We start from the raw sequence: 17044 nt of genomic DNA on the forward strand, positions 1-17044 counted from the left end.
GCAGGGAAGATAATTGGGGGGAAATATTCCAAAAAATCATGAAGAATAAACTCCTCAAGCACAAAGAAAAGAACTATTGTAAAATATCAGCTTTTTAGTTGCTAATTCAGTGAGACCCATTTCCTTGATAAAATTCAGCAAGCCCCAATTCAAGTGATAAAGCCAATAGGTGACAATTTCTTATCCATGATGATTTATAATCGTTCTTCAATAAAGCCAGCTAGCTATTGATCCAGCAGATTAAATACAACTATCCATGGCCTAGCCTCCAGTGATGGTTGACCAAATTCAGTATGCAAACAACACGATATTGTAGATTTAGCAGCTTTCTAAGGAAGTAAAGAAGTGGGAAGTCAATAGATTCCATGACTGCCTGAATTTTTATTACTACCTTATATAAAATAATAGGGATTACTTTTAGATTAAAAACTTGAATAGCCCTCGGTACACATCTCTTTCCTCTTGTTCAAAAGAAACTCAAAATACCCCAAATACAAGTTATGATTTTGCTTCTTACAATTTTTGATGCAGAGCCTTTTAAACACAAGATCCAAAAAAAAAAAAAATTGTTCTACTATGACTGTCCTCAAGGGCCAATGGCATATTTCAGGATTCCTTAAAAAAAAATTTAAATAGTAAAAACCACTTCCTTAGATTTCTGGTAGTTTACTGTCAAACCTACATCATCTGCATACAGCAGAATAGGAATACTATGGTGTGCTTGATAAGGAGAATGACAGAATTGATAAAAATGGCTTGACACATCATCCTTACTATAAGTTCCTCAAAGGACCTCAGGTGCCTATAATACCAGGGCTAATGATATTAGACAAGCCAGTCCCCCACTAGGGCAACCCACAGATCCTTTCAAAGCTTTTTTTTGTGAAAACAAAAATTCAGGAATGTGAATCTTGTTGACCATGTCTCCTGGATAAAAACGATATCAAAAGCTGATAAAAGGAACAAAGTTTCTTCACATATGGACCTAGAGAACCACCCTGCAGCATTCCAGCATAATAGCTTTATAGATGACGGCAGTTGGGCCTTGAATTGGCAAGCTGACGTAATGCTATCAGTAAATCAGCAAACAAAGACTGTTGGTTCTTGGGGCACAGGAAGAGGCCTTTCCAACACATTAGAGGGCGACAGCACTTGAGAAGGCCTCATTACCAGGAAGGGGATAATCCCTCCCGTGGACTTAATGAAGGACCAAAGTTTAGCAGGAGAAAGTGACTGAGTAGCTGATTTATAGTCTTTTCTGTAGAGACCTATAATCAGTGTCAGATTTTGCTCGAGATTTCCCATCCTATCAGTGATTTAACTTTGTTAATCAGCTTGTAAAGTGCAGGATGATTGCATTAAATTAGAATTGGACTTGTCCATAGGGCCATCCTTCATTGAGATTGGCAGCACTAGAAAAAGAGCCACAGCCCAATAAAACACAGGGGGAGGAAAGAAAAAAGAACACTTCACAAGGTTCAACTGCACCACCACCTGGCTTTCCATGTCTTCTCACTTATTAAAACTCTTATTTCTCCCCCACCTACTAAAACAGAGAAGCGAAGGTGTTAAAACCAGGATAAACATACAACATTGGGACTAAACCTAAATTGAAATAAAACAAAATGAGAACTCCTTCTTGGGAGAACACTGCCCTCAAATGTCAGATTCCTCTCAGCCAGAAGCTGGAAGGCCCATCTAGATCACTTATTGCAACTGGACTGGAGGTTGTGCCCACATGGCTAAGATTATTCTGCTGGAATCAATAGAATTCCTGCTAGGTTAAGATGGTTGTTGGGGATCCTGATAAGCATGATTATTCATCTTACACAGCAGCTAATTCCACTGAAGACAGTGGACAAAGTTCTTAACTGAGGTCTGGAAGAGGCAGCCATTGCCATGTGCTGGTCTGCACAGTGCAAGGAGGCTTGAAAGTAATGGAACTCCTGTAAAAATAGGTATCTGTCTAAGTTAAGCCTTATATTTAACAACAGACAGAGCATGTATATAGGAAGGGACAGAAGAACTGTGTTTTGCTCTTTTCTTTTGAATCCCTTGCTCAATCTGGTGCTGTACTGAATGTATGGTTATGAACATATTCTTTTAAATAAATGCTTTATAATTTTTGATCCTGGTAGTGGTTCTCTGTGCCACATAGACTTCCACCATGCTGGATACATCATGTTAAAAAGAGCAGCAGAAGGAAGGAGAGGGCAATCATTTGGCAAGTGGTGCACAAGGCAGTAAGCTGTCCCCATAGTAACCAGACTGAGTAGTGGGAGATGCCAAGGCAAGGCCTCAGAATGTGGAAGAGAAGTTAGGAATCATGGCCCTCCCAGTAGGCAATTCCTACTGTCAGATGGTGACAGTAGTTGAACTCATAGGAAGAAAAGCCCCTCCAGGTGTTAGGAAAACCCAGGATGGCCAAGTGAAACACAGCCTGCAGGCCAGAGCAGAATTGTTCCACCACAGACTCAATCATCCCTTCACTGCCTTACGGCAAATACTAAAAGAGCAGAACAGTCACCTCCTTGAAATGCTACCTCTTACCATTTCGCTGGTGGGTGGTGCAGAAACTCTGCCTGCATTTCCCAACTCCTCAGCACATTTCCTGTATGATTTTAGCGTGATGTCTTGCATTGGCCCATTCCGAAGTTCCCTCACTTATAAAATGAGAAATTGCATGGAGAGAGAGATGTTGGTGATTAAATGATTGGTGCATCTATTGAATGTCTGCCACCTCCATTGAGCTTCTGCTTATGGCACCACACTTTTTGTAAGTGGGTGATGTGCCCAAATCTCAAAACTATGAGCACGTTTTAGTGGATGACTATACATTTCTTATGTGAGAGAATGGGAACGACAGAGGGTTCTGTGGTGGCCTGACTTCATTTATCACACTATTATTCTATTCAGAATAAAGTCAAGCGGCCATCAAGAAGAATCAGGTCTGAACCTAGGCGAAAGCATATATGCCTAAATTTACTTTATACTGAATCAGACCATTGGTCCATTAAGGTAAGTATTGCCACCATAGGGTCACTGCAGAGAAAGACTCACTTGCATAATAGCCCTGCCTGGCACCTGATGTCCCAATGCTCCCACTCCTGGCCGTGGCTGAGGGGCCAACTGCCTTGGGCCACAAGTCTCTTGGTTCATCCCTGTCATCAGGAAGGTGGGATGGGGGAATGGCAACCGTTGGGTGGCAGCCCATGCTGATTCCCATGTCAGAAGGAAGGGTGTGGGTTTTGTGCTGGGTGGCCGCCAGTCATCGCACCACTGTGAGCAGCTACCATGCCCAGCTTCAGGTCATGCCACTCATTGCTAGCATATGCACTGCCAAGTCCTTCCTTTACTTGCCAGGGTGGGTGCAAGAGCATAGGTCTCCATACCCTAGAAATACTATTGCTGTATATGGGAACCCTGCAGATTTACAGGTACATTTCACATATGCAGGGAACCATTAACGTACAGGTAAATTGAAAAACTGAACCCCTGGGAATTAAGGATTACAGTCTCTCTACACTAGTGCACAGGGTATGGGAAGCAAGCGGGAAGAACTAGAAATCCTAATAGAGGAAGGGAACTATGACCTAATAGGTGTTACAGATACTTGGTAGGATAACACTCACAACTGGAATATTAGGATTGAGGGGGTACACCTTATTTAAAAGGGACAGACAAATAAATGTGTATACTTGTGAAGAAACACATATATCTGAGCATGGAAGTTCAGTTGAGAATCTTTGGGAAAAAATAAAAGGAGTAAGAAACAATACTGGTATTATTGTAGGGGTCTGCTATAGACCACCAGACCAGGCAGAGGACTTGGATGAGATGCTCCTAGACCAGATTACAAAAACAGGACATAGTGGTCAGTTACCCAGATATCTCTTTGAAGACCAACTCTGCTAAAAATGAAAAGTCCAATAAATTCTTGACTTGTCTTGCTGACAACTTCATTTCTCAGGGGGTCCTCAATTTTAGACTTGATTCTCACCAATAGGGAGGAACTGGTGATGAGGTGAAAGTAGTGGGTGCACTTGGTAGAAGCGACCATGTGATTTTGGATTTTGCAATCTTGGGAAAGAGAAAACTGTACATAGTCAGACATATAGGCTGGACTTCAGGAAAGCAAATTTTAGCTAAGTTATGCTAGGTAGAATTCAGTGGTCTGAATAACTTAAGGAGATAGGAGTTCATGAGGGTTGGGAGTTTCTTAAAAGTGAAACACTGAAGGCACAATCACAAACAATTCCCCTGAGAAGGAAAAACAGGAGGAGCCTAAAGAAGCCAGGGGAACTGCAGAAACTGCTTTCAAAGATTTGTAATAAAAAAGATCCATTTAGGAAATGGAAGGAGGGCCTTATAACCAAGGGTGAATATAAACAAGTAATCAATGCCTCTAGGGAGAGTGTTAGAAAAGATAAGGCTCTGTAGGAGTTTAGGCTAGTGAGAAATACTAAACACAACAAAAAAAGATTAGTTACATTTAAAGTAAGAAAAAAGAGTTAAGGACATGGTAGGACCATGAAAGTGAAATTGTAACAGGTGATGAAGAGAGGGCTGAACTACTCAGTTCCTACTTCTCTTCAGTCTTCTCTTAAGAGGGAAATTGTGCTCATTGTGGCAAAATCATACCACATGATGAGGGATGAGAGTTGCAGCCTAGGATCATTGTAGGAGTAGTTCATAAACTCTTAGTTTCTTTTCATTTCTTTAAATGAAATTAAGTCCCCTGGGCCAGATGAATTATATCCAAGGGTACTAAAAGAACCATAGACCTGGCAGAAGAGCTGTTTTACAGGCCCTGTGGAAAGTTGGAAGGTCCCAGAGGGCCCACATTGGTAGCTATGGGATGAAATTGATTTTTAAAAGAACATTATACATTCCCAGGTCACAAAGTGAATGAAGCCCTGACCTCATCAACCCAGACTACCCTTATCTCATCATATTTTGGAAGCTAAGCAGGGTCAGCCCTGATTAGTACTTGGATAGGAGACCACTGAGAGAGTCCAGAGTCACAATACATGGATATGCAATGGCCAATCACTGCTGTTAATTTCTTGCCTTGAAATTCTATGGGGTTGCCATAAATTGACCGTGAGTGGACATCACATTCCACCGCCACCAGTCTTTGCCACCTCAGTACAGTTGGTATCTATCTTCTGTTTTCAAAGCTGCATTTGAGAGCCAAACCCTTGTGCAGAAAAATAAGTATTTTATTTTTATTTCCCTCTTATGAGATCAACTCGATTGCCTTGCCAGGGCAATATATCAGAATGATGACATAGTAAAATAGAACAGCTCTTGGCATTTCCAAACACCCATTGCTCCATGTGACTTGAAAATGTACTCCGATAGCCTGGAATCTGGATGATGCAGTCTTTAGATAGCATATAGCCCTGGCCTGAAAAAACCATAATCTCATATAATTGCAGTGATTGCAAAATGTTATATTCTATACACATCCATCCTGTTGCTGTTGTGTCTATGGTGCATAATCAGATTTTGATAAATGGGAATCAAGCAAACCGAGGATATGCATGAAGGATAAGTATGCGTATTAGGTTGTCTCTGGAAGTTAACACTAGATATTGCTAGGCCTAAACTAGGGTTGCCAGCCTTCAGGTAGGAGCTGTTCTCCTGGAATTTCAACTGACCTTCAGACTCCTGAGGTTATTTCCCCTGAAGAAAATAGCATGGGTGGACTCTATGGACATCACTACCAGGTTCCACAAGCCTTCAGGTATTTCCATACCAGGAATAACAATCCTACCACACACCCAGATGATGGTATTCTCACTTACAATAGGGGAGACCAGCTAAATCATGGTAGAAGCCAAGTGTATGATGAGGATACATTTATGTCAAAGATAACAAAACTGGAAAAACCAGGAAGGGAAACCAAGCAGGATGCTGTTGCCTTTATCCATATCCATTGTTGTTCCTCTGTATATTTCTGAAACAGCCTAGGGGGTGGGATGTGTCCGGCTGTCCAAGTTGAAATAGGGCCAATCAAGGTGCAGCCAGCTTTGCCCTGATTAGCCCTGCCCCTGCAGCTCCCGCCCTCAGTCCCTGGACTCTAGCCCCTTTGCTCTCAGATGCCTAAGTGCTGGAGCCAGCAGCAGCGAAAGGGAAAGGGTCCTGGGCAAAGGGTCGTGGTGGAGAGCTTGCTAACGAGGGCCTCTTGGCCTGCTTGGCTGCGCCTACTGACAAGGGACTCCTGGCCTTCTGACTGCCTGCTAACGAGTTGCCCAGCCTCCGCCCACACCACTTGACCTGGCTGCAAGCTGCCGCCCAAAGCCACCTTAAGCTGCCTGGCCAGGAGAGGGTACCCTTTCAAGGCCCGTTTTTAGGAATGGGCTTTGAAGCTAGTTTAAATAGAAATGTTTCATCAGCCAGGTTCTGCAGAACTGTTTGCCTTGAGTTTCTATTACTCCTGCAGGAGAGACTCTTGCACTTAAGGTTACAAGCTTATCCTCTGTTTGGTAAATATTTTTACAGCTGAGCCTTGGGTGACATGTATCTACCTATCACAGCAGGTGAGTGCAGAGAGAGGACAAAATCAAACCACAAAACAAACAATATTATGGTGACGCAATGGCAGCTCTGTCCCCATCTTATGCCTGAACCATTTAACGGACTCTTCACATCCCAGCTAGTGTTACTACATGTGCTCATCCTAGTCATGTCGGTATTGCCTCCCTCTGATTCAGCCCTTGCTGATATCCAGCAACAGCAAGTGCTACAAGTTAATCACACGCAGTGCAACTGAAAATATTTGCAGCATGCTGGAGACATTGAAAGAGTTCTTTCAGTCATAAAGAAATTCCTGCATTACAGCAAACCACTCCCCTTCCATTTTGTTCCCAGGCTTATCTTCACATGGCAGCGGAGATGGAGGAAACTTCACAGACATGCACATAAAAAGATGAGCTCATAATCTTTTAATTTACTTTAGCCTTACTAGGAAATGGGTTAATCTGAAGATGAGGTTAGATAAAGCACTTCCGTTCAGCTATCAGAGAAGCTACAGGAGGCAGGTACTGTTTACCATGTTCTCAGTGCTAGGGTTCAGTGCTGGAACATGAAGTATTATTTTAAAAAGAAGAATTCCCCTGAGCATCTGCAGATCAGATCTCTAGTTAACAGTAGGAAACCATTCTCCCCTAATTACGAAGAAGGTAAACAGTAGCTTCTTAGGAGCCCTAGCTTTTATTAAATATCATTTTTAAACTAAATAATAATCTATTTGATAAATGGATTTAAAAAGATGTGTTTTTTATACCTCGCTTTTCACTACTTGAAGAAGTCCCAAAGTAGTTTACAATCATCTTCCTTTCCTCTCTTACAACAGACACACTATGAGGTAGGTGGGGCTCAGAGAGTACTAAGAGAACTGTGACTAGCCCATGGTCACCCAGTTGCCTGCATGTGGAGTAGTGCTCCAAATCAGAGGCTGATATTCTTAACTGCCATGCCACACTGGAAGAATCTTGTTTTGGTGTTGAAGGGATAATCCATCACATCCGTATTAGCCACTGGAGGCAGATGGTTTACAGCTTTTCCCAAGAAGTTCTATCCTGTTCTACTCCAGTTAAAAGTACAATGGCTGCTCCTGGGTCCCTTTGAAGGAGAGGAATATTGGCTCACTGACTATGCGTGTAGAAAGTCCTGGATTCAGCCTCCCCTCCCCTGCATCTCCAGTTAAAGAACCTCAGATACAAGGCACTATTAAAGATTTATCAGAGTAGGCCAGCCTTTTTCAACCTTTTTATTATTGTGAAACCCCGGAAACATTCTTCAGGCTTTGAGAATTTCCAGAAGTTGCTCAATAGTGCAGAATATAGTTGGGAAGCACAGCTGTGTACATGCCCACTCTGGCCCCTTCCCTCTCCACCCCCTTCAGGCTCATCAATGGCCATTTTGGGTGGGTGGGTAGACATGACTGTATATGGTCATAGCACCTGAAAAATGTTTAACATTTAAAAAATATATTAAAAATCAATAATTAACATACCCATTTGGGAAACCCATCCAGGTCCGTCAAGAAACCCCAGGGTTTCACAAAACCCTGGTTGAGAAAGCCTGGAGTAGAGCTTTGGGGATCAATGGTCCGACTTGTTATGAGGCAGCTAAATAAGTTCATACATATCACAACTTCTCCCATCATGTCATCATGCAAGTGTCTGCAGCAATTCCAGGCCCATAGTGGTGACCATAGCAGATATCTGTCTGCAGATCTATACATGGATGGTTAGTTCAATTGAGGAAGGTAGAAAAGAAGCAATTTCTTCAAGTTTCAATGCAGAATCTTATGACTCATAAAGCTGTGTCCACCTCCCCTGAAGTACTGGGACATCCTTGTATCCCTGGCACTTTCTAAGTGGTGGTTAAAAAGAAAATGCACAATCCATATCCATACTTTCACCCAAGGCCAGATCCGGATTAGCATTGGTTGTGGGCGATAGAATACAATTAGACGCTCTTTCTCCTCTAATAACATCCTTTCCATTTGGCCCCTCAGTGGGGTTCTGCCTTTCTTCTTCCCCCATTCCCTTTTCCATTTCATGTTGCTTACACCGGCAAACAGAAATCCTATTAAATTGTACTTTCTTAGTTACTTCTATTAATTTGTATACAACACGAGAGAAGATATGCCTTCCATGATTTTATTTGGTGCGCTATTGAATAAAATCAGCCTGATTTGTGTAGAAGCATTAAAAGATTGTTCTGGGGGAACCTGTCTCAAGGTTTATGGAAAAGTTTCTCCATTCTCATCCCTGAAAGTGACGCCAAAATGAAAATAACTGATCAATCCCAAAGAATTCTATCATTAACTTCCTGTACACCCCATGGAGATCTAAAGCAGCTCAAATCATTCTCTTTTCCATTTTGTTCTCACAACAACCGTGTGACATAGGTTAGTTTGAGAGTGTGTAACTGGCCCAAGGCTACCATGAAAGAGCAGGGATTTGAAACTGGGTCTCCCAGATTCTAGTTCAGCATTGTAATTGTTACATGACACTGGCTCTAAACTGAAGACGTTAATTTGGAACCATCAGCTAGAAAGAACAGAATTTAATTTTGTTACTCCACAGTGGATCAAAGGATCCAAAACTTATCTAATACAAGGTAAAACCCTCAGTTTGTAAACCAACAGTTATATCTTTGGTACACCTAATTTAATCATCCAACCAATATCACAATCCAAATCTTAAATTGTTCGTTTTACAGCATGGGTGTGCCTTAGCATCTCCCCAACCCTGTCTACTGCTAATGCTGACACAGCTTTCACCTGTGACAACAGAGACAGGAATGGCCATCTTACAATAAGTATTTCTCCTGTTTCCCAGCACAGACCTTGTTTCCTGCTCCTCCCATTTCCCATCATGCAGCCATTCAATATCTGCAAGATACCACTGAGTTTGGCATTCTTGTTTTGGGAAGGCTAGAGATATCATACCTCTTGCATCAATCAGCTAATGAGAAATTATGCAGGAGGACATCATCCCCCAAAATATTATTTCATAGAAGACAAATGCTTTACAAGGCAGCATAACACAATTTGCTCTTCCTCTGAGCATTGTAAGCAGACAAATATTTAATAGAGCAATTTCATGCCTACATTTCATAATCAAATTAAAATGCAATGTTTGGAAAGCAAAGTTCCTTATCTATCATTTTGTTGTTCAACACAATCATAATTAAAATGTGAAACTATATATATGGGGTCATTGAAGAAAAATATCTAGAAATGCCTCAATTTAGTGCTCATGACAAATGTACATGGTGACCTAGTCATAGATCCATTCTAAAGAGAGTGACATCCTTCTAAGTACACGGTAACCCCAAGCATGCTTTTCTAGAAGTAAGCTCTTTGAATGCAAAGGGACTTATTCCAAGTAAACATGTATAAAATTGCATACTCAAATTAACCTATTGGAATAAACTCACTGAACTCCACAGGGATTACAGTTGAGTAGAGAGGCCTAGATGAAATTACAAAACATTGTTCTAACTTTAGTGGGTGGTTTGGATCAGAGATAACTACTAGCTTGAGATTTGTATTAGTTCCACTTGAACGACCACAGCCATCAAGGCCTATGCTTCAGTGCCTTCCAAACAAATTAAGTTCCTACCTAAGCAAGTTAAGGAAATGTTTTGGGTTAAGAATATCTAATATGAGAAATGCTGCCCTAAGAATTACAGGACTCTCAAAACAAACAACCATTTCTACCTATTAGATTTTTCATACGTAACAGTCTCAGGCTGTAGGTTTAGGTATTATTTGAGTATTTTTACTCCAAATCAATAAGCCTTCCCTCTTCCCTTATTCTTCTTCCTTTGGATTTTGGTCACCATTGTTAGCAGGGGTCATGAGAACTGTAGTCTATGGACATCTGGAGAGACGCAGTTTGGCCACCCATGTATTAATAAAGACCAACAAGACTTTCAGGTTAAGATGTAGAACAAAATTGAATCTACTGGTACCTTTACCAACAAAGTTTAATTCTGAGCACTCTCTTCAATTGTTTGCACATGGCCCTGTTGCTCCTGACTTATCTACTTTGCAATGCTCAGACCTGTTCACACATCGCAAAATATACAGGTTGGGTCTGGGGTACTCACTCTATATATCTGAGAGATCTCCACCCTGCCTATACCCCCAAAAGAGCTTTACGCTCCGCCACCTCAAATTGGCTGCGGATCCCTGGCCTCAAAGAAGCACTTAACAATTGCCAGAGGCTTCTCGGTCCTGGCCCCCACCTGATAGAATGAGCACCCTGAAGAGATCAGGGCCCTGCCCGAACTTCCACAATTCCACAGGGCCTGCAAAAGGGAGCTCCTCTGCCAGGCATTTGTTTGAGGCCGACCAGCTCAAAACATCTACTGGTCCCCCTTCCCCCCATCAGACTGAACAATCGAACCTACCCAGGGATTGTCAATGTTATTGTTCTATTAAAATACTGTTCTGGTTGGCATGTTATGTCATGGTTGTTATCTATAGTATTCTTATATTGTTATATGTTCTATGTAACTGTTCTATGATGTTTCATGTAAACCGCCCAGAGCTACATGGAAGGGCGGTATAAAAATCTACATACATACATACATACATACATACATACATACATCTATACATACATACATAACAGTCCTATACGAGTTGTAGGTTCTCCTCAGTTCCAGTGCATGGAGAAAAGTTTAATGTTGCCAACAATTTGGAGAAAAAATGTCCTCCCTTTTTACAAAACTATAAAGGGATCTTAAAAGAAAAGAAAAAACAGCCCTATGCCATCAAAATCTTCAGCTGCCCATTTCCACACATTAAGGAACAAGACTTTTGAGGCTTTTGAACTCTGGTGCTGGAGAAGACTCTTGCGAGTCCCTTGGACTGCAAGGCGAACAAACTGGTCAGTCCTAGAGGAGATCAGCCCTGACTGCTCCTTAGAAGGCCAGATCCTGAAGATGAAACTCAAATACTTTGGCCACCTCATGAGAAGGAAGGACTCCCTGTAGAAGAGCCTAATGCTGGGAGCGATCGAGGGCAAAAGAAGAAGGGGACGACAGAGAATGAGGTGGCTGGATGGAGTCACTGAAGCAGTCGGTGCAAGCTTAAATGGACTCCGGGGAATGGTAGAGGACAGGAAGGCCTGGAGGATCATTGTCCATGGGGTTGCGATGGGTCGGACACGACTTTGCCCCTAACAACAACAACAACAACAACAACAACAAGGAACAAGACATTTTTCTCCAAGCTGTTGCCAACCCCAGACTTCAGCCTTCTATGGAGCTTTCTGAATTTGTCTTGGGCTACACATGGGTTTTCTCAGTAGGCCAAATATTGCCCACAGGGGCTACTGGGAAGGGGGGGGGCGACATCCCCTCTCCATGTAGGCCATGATCCCAGTTTGAACTGGACACCACATACTGTATTATTGTGGAGACCCACAATGCATATCTGACTGTTACACAAGGCTGGAACCCATAACCCAAGGAGGAGAACATACGGGCTGCAATATTTAAGCATGCTCCTGTTCCATTGGAATAAATGTCTTTTGTAGAAAATCAATGCAAAACTATAAAAGGTGAAATAAATAGGAATTAGACGTGCAACAGTATTTGCTATACTGCGAGAAACAATCTCTGATGTCCATTCTGGAAGAACTTAATACATGTGTGCAATTTATAACATAAACAAGAGGTCAAAGGGTACCATTGTCTCTGTAACCAGTGCCTTGTTGCATGATACACCAAAAAGTTTGTCAAATATCTCTGGACAGCACAAAATTAGCATCTGAGAATGGCCTAGATTTTACAGAAGTTTGAGAGAGAAGCAAAAAGGGGGGGGGGGGGGGCTGTGGAATCAGTAGTTGCTTTCCAAAGATTGTCTCAGGTACGATGAGATGGGATTCTGACCTGATGGACCTTTCAAGCTGAAGACAGTCAATAGGTCCTTGTAGAAGACTGAAGGTGGCATGATAGAGCCTTTGTGGATTACCTGCAGTGTGCACATAATTGTTTTGTTCCTCTATCATCCCTGGTCAAACAGGCTTAACAGGCTTTTGAAGCACTAAAACCCTGCAAAACTAGCCCAGCCAGAAATAAATCGTGTTATGGTATGTGTGCGCATGTATATGCGGAAAACAATGGCTCTATCCTATCATCTTTAAACTACCAGTTGAGGTTTCATTTTTTTTTCTGAGCAGACATTAAGGAAGTAGCCAATGTGTGTGTCCTGGATGTGCCTCACTGCTTGGATGTATCCCAGATGTGTCTCTCACAGCTTGATCCATTTTCAACCCAAAAAGAGATGAGCTTGATGCCTGCTTTGTTGCACCGTCACCATTAAGGCACAGTAATCTTGACTGGTGACCAGTGCCCTGATGAGACTCTCTCCCATGGCTCAGAGGGATAAAGAACAAATCATGGAGAGTCTTTAAACAGAATGACCATTGCTGTGAGGAGGAAGGTACAGCACCCACATTGTCAAACAAGGCAAACCCAGAGTCTGCAGCTCAACATTTTATCTTTACTTAAAGTCTAGGCTTTCAATTAATCATCAGCCAGATGTAAACCAGGAAAAGCTCCTTAGAAGGGTTATACCAATATTGTTATTTAAATTAGCCCTTTTAAACATGCTTCCTTCCATCAGAATGCTACCACATGAACAAAATTTTGTTGGCCTTAAAGGTGCCGCTGGTTCAAACATCATTCTCTCGCCTTTGCCATCAATCCTGCATATTCCCAGACTCCACTTTAAGAAAAGTACGAGAAGAAGCATCTTCTTTTTTCCCCCACTGACCTTGCTCCATCACTCCCTTCTCTGGTGTGTGGCCACTTGAGTAACTATCGCTGCAGAAGAGATGCACTGAAGTGTATTGCTTGCTGCTGTATTCTGTCAGGGACGCAGAAGTTTGTCTTCATTCCAGGCTGACTAGAAGATCCAGGAAGCTGCCTGAAGAGTAATGATGAAGCACCTAGCAGGTTCAGCAGAGACACTCAGAGCAGAATGAGTCTGGCAGGTGTTTCTATAGCACTCTCTTAGTCCTAGCTACATTCCCTACCTCCTTCTCAGCTGTGGCCCCACCCCTTCCAGTTGCTGCAGCAGCTCTACTGGCAAACACTGCTGCTCTTCAGGTTGGCTTCTGTTAGGTAAGACCGATGAATTCGCTCTCCCCCCCCCCCATTCTATAGACATGGCATTTCTTTAGGAGACAATCAGCTTACATAATGATTGTTGTCTTATTAACTGGCCAGGTAAGAATTCTATCCTTAGTTAGGCTAAGGAAACTCTGCTGGGCTACAAATGAGAGTAGAAATCGGCCCTTAAAAAGGCAGAGGCTACACCAATTTGGTGAGTAAAGTAGGTAAACAAAAGAGTCACATTCCAGAAAGGCAAAGGAAAACCAACATGCTGAGAAGAAAGCTGATTTCTTGTGGGACATGGTGCTAAACACTCCAATGTGTTTTGAGTTGTACTTTTTCAATGGGACAGAATTCTATAGAGTTTAACTGCAGTACTCAAGTTGTTACACTGTACAAAGCCAGTATAGTAAACCACATGTGGCAGGAATAACGGGAGAGAAAACAAGGAGCCATTAATATTTTTTATAACATTGATGTTTATCATATACCATTGACCCCTGAATGCCCAGGAGATGATTTTGGAATTTGTAAAACTGAGAATTTCTTCATCCTATAATTTCCTAAGGGTTAAACCACAGGTTTCTCTTATATGCATTTCAGATAGGAAGGGGACCCACTACACCAAAACAGCTTTGGTGCTCTTGTTCATAGGTCTATAGCAGGGGTAGTCAAACTGCGGCCCTCCAGATCTCCATGAACTACAATTCCTATGAGCCCCTGCCAGCAAATGCAAATGCTGGCAGGGGCTCATGAGAATTGTAGTCCATGGGCATCTGGAGGGCCACAGTTTGACTACTCCTGGTCTATAGTCTGAACACCAAAATAGCAAACTGTATTCCTGGAATATTCTAGGCCCATCCCAGCATTGGTCCAGCCTAACCATGCCCTATTCTGTACACTTTATATGGAAGGAGTCAGCAAAACCAACTGAATTGGTTTGAATTCAGGAAGTCCATAAACAGTGCATGACGACAAGACCTGTTGCCTCCCAGCAATTAGGATTAGTAGCACATAACCTCTGAAGAAGGAATTTCCATTTAGCTATTGTGGCTACCAACTATTGACCTATCTTCTATTAATTTGGCTACTCCCCTGCTAAGGCACCTAAATTCGTGGCCATCACCATATCTTGTGGCTGCAAGTTGATTATGCCCTATGTGAAGCTATAAAAGTGTGGATGGCTTGTTTCCCTGGGCTTCCTTGATACTTGCTGCGTGGTACCACTAGAGGTCAGTAGGAAGCTTAATCTGAGCCCACGCTTGCCTCACTGGCATTCAACCATGTAATCATTTAAATCTCAGGGTTGATTCATTCAGTAATAGGAGGGAAATGTATTCTAGGACCAATATCAGATCTTTACATACCTTCTGAGTTCTGTGGATTTGCTGAAGATTCTGGTGGAGAACCTTTGCATGTCCTGTGCCAGAAAATGGCAGATTGTTCCGCAGGCCACTCTTTTCTTGATGGGAGGAATGCCAGGGGGAGGGAACAGAGGGTGGCCCTCTCATGGTCTGCTGCTGCCAGAGACTTCCACAACACAACATGGCCTGAAGTGTAATCTGTTTTCCCATTGTGGAGGAACCCTCTGGTTCTCCCCTATCCTATAAACCCTCTGGAGATCAGGATGTAGCAAAGTGTGTGTGGGTAAGTACATATGTGGTGAAGTACTTTGTGTAGGGCATCTTGCCCTGCACTGGACATAACCTGAAGGCAATCCAGGAATATGAGCTGAGAGCCTCACTTCTACAGTCTCCCTATACTGCTGAGATTGGAGGCAGGGCATGGCTTGAGTTATTCGTATTAACATGACTATGAATTAAGTCAATATTATATGGCAGACAGGCTAAGGCTGAAGCGGTAATGACCTTACTTAAGGTCTTCTAGTAGGTTCAGAACTGATGTAAGACTTGAACTGGTAACTTCCGATCTTTCACACTTAGTCACTATGCTACATCCTTCTGCTACCTAGAAGTTGCCCTTCTGACTTGGAAATCTGCATTTCTCAAATAAACTGGTTGTTGTTACTCATGGATAAGAGAAAGGCATTCTACACATGCTTATAGTCACTTAGTTCTGGCACTGAAAATAACCCTGGGTGTTAAGCCTTGATTCAAATTAAGCTCCAGGTATAACAAAATTAATATTGAATCTAGACAAAACGGGATGAAGCTACTGGGGATGATAATGTTCTACAGGAAATAGGCTGTTCTATAACAGAGTTCCTGTTGCCTTGTCTCATAATATCAAAACTTTAGGAACACTCCTGAATCTAGGTTTGCTTTTTTTGTGTGAAATAGGGAAGGGGGCTATGGCCATGAGTACTTTTTTTTGTTCTCATATTGTATGATGAAAGTTCGTTTCCTTTCTAGATCTGTCTGACCTATCCCTCACAGTAACAGCTGTCAGGCTTCCATGACAAAGTGCAGATTTGAGCCTGGCACTTCCAGACTACCACAACACTGACTACTATTCCCTATTGGCTACCACTGCCTGTTTTCTGGGCCAGTCTCTCTCAGAACATATAATTGTAATGTTGTGGTTAGGCCAGGATCAGAGAGACCCCGTGTTAGGACCCAAGGCCCCCCACCCTGTGCATAAGGGGGAGTTTGCCTGTGAATCACCCTTTCTACTAATATTTCTGGTAGACCTTAGCAAAGTATGGGTGGGCCAAGGAATTTGTCCAGTCATGTTTGTGTGCCAGAAGTAGGACAAGAGTGATCTAGTCAGTTGCCATGTTTCTCTAGAAACATTTTGGCTATCATAGAGTAACCTAATTGTACAGGGGAACCTTTCCACACCTTAGAACACCTCAACAAAGGACTCTTCACTATGGCAGTATGTTAATCCTCTCAGATGACCCTCAATGCTATCTCAACATATGGACTTATTTTTTCCTAATTTTCCCCCTAACTAAGTTATCAACCTCAGACATTTCCCCATCCATGTTCATCAGATTGTCAAGCCTATTTTAGCACAGTGACTCCACCACACCCAAATACCTATTCAAGCAAAAATGCAAATGCTGCAGCTACCTGAGAAAGCCCCTTTTTGAATTACCTCACTCTGGAGGTTTCTTTGCCACAGAGTTGCTGAAATCATTAGCAAGTTCCCATTTCTTTATTTCATTAATTCAGACACAGTTTCAGGAGCTAACTGCCCATATCTGGTTTTGGGGCATTTAAACATTATGCCGGACCTAGTCTTGTGTGTGCTGTTCCTGGATCCACAGAATGTACCCAGCTTGCATGCATGGTTTGCTTGGCTACTTCTCTCTTTATGGACTTCTTCATGTTGCGGGATGCAGCTATTGATCTTTTCTGATCCAAAATAGCAATCTTCTTTCATACCATCTTAATTATTTTCTTCTTGTATGCTTTTTTTCATTTAA

General features: G+C 42.3%; 1 protein-coding gene across 1 annotated transcript in view; it reads right to left on the minus strand.

Moving 5' to 3' along the window:
• Nucleotides 1-13564, minus strand: part of OTOP2 (otopetrin 2) — a 91359-nt gene extending 77795 nt beyond the window's left edge. The window contains exon 1 of the mRNA XM_077327880.1: nucleotides 13313-13564. The gene's annotated coding sequence lies outside the window, so the exon portion shown is untranslated. The remainder of the gene's footprint in view (nucleotides 1-13312) is intronic.
• Nucleotides 13565-17044: the final 3480 nt, after the last annotated feature.

The sequence above is a fragment of the Paroedura picta genome, chromosome 3 (assembly GCF_049243985.1).
Source record: "Paroedura picta isolate Pp20150507F chromosome 3, Ppicta_v3.0, whole genome shotgun sequence".
In the NCBI taxonomy this organism is placed as follows: Eukaryota; Metazoa; Chordata; class Lepidosauria; order Squamata; family Gekkonidae; genus Paroedura; species Paroedura picta.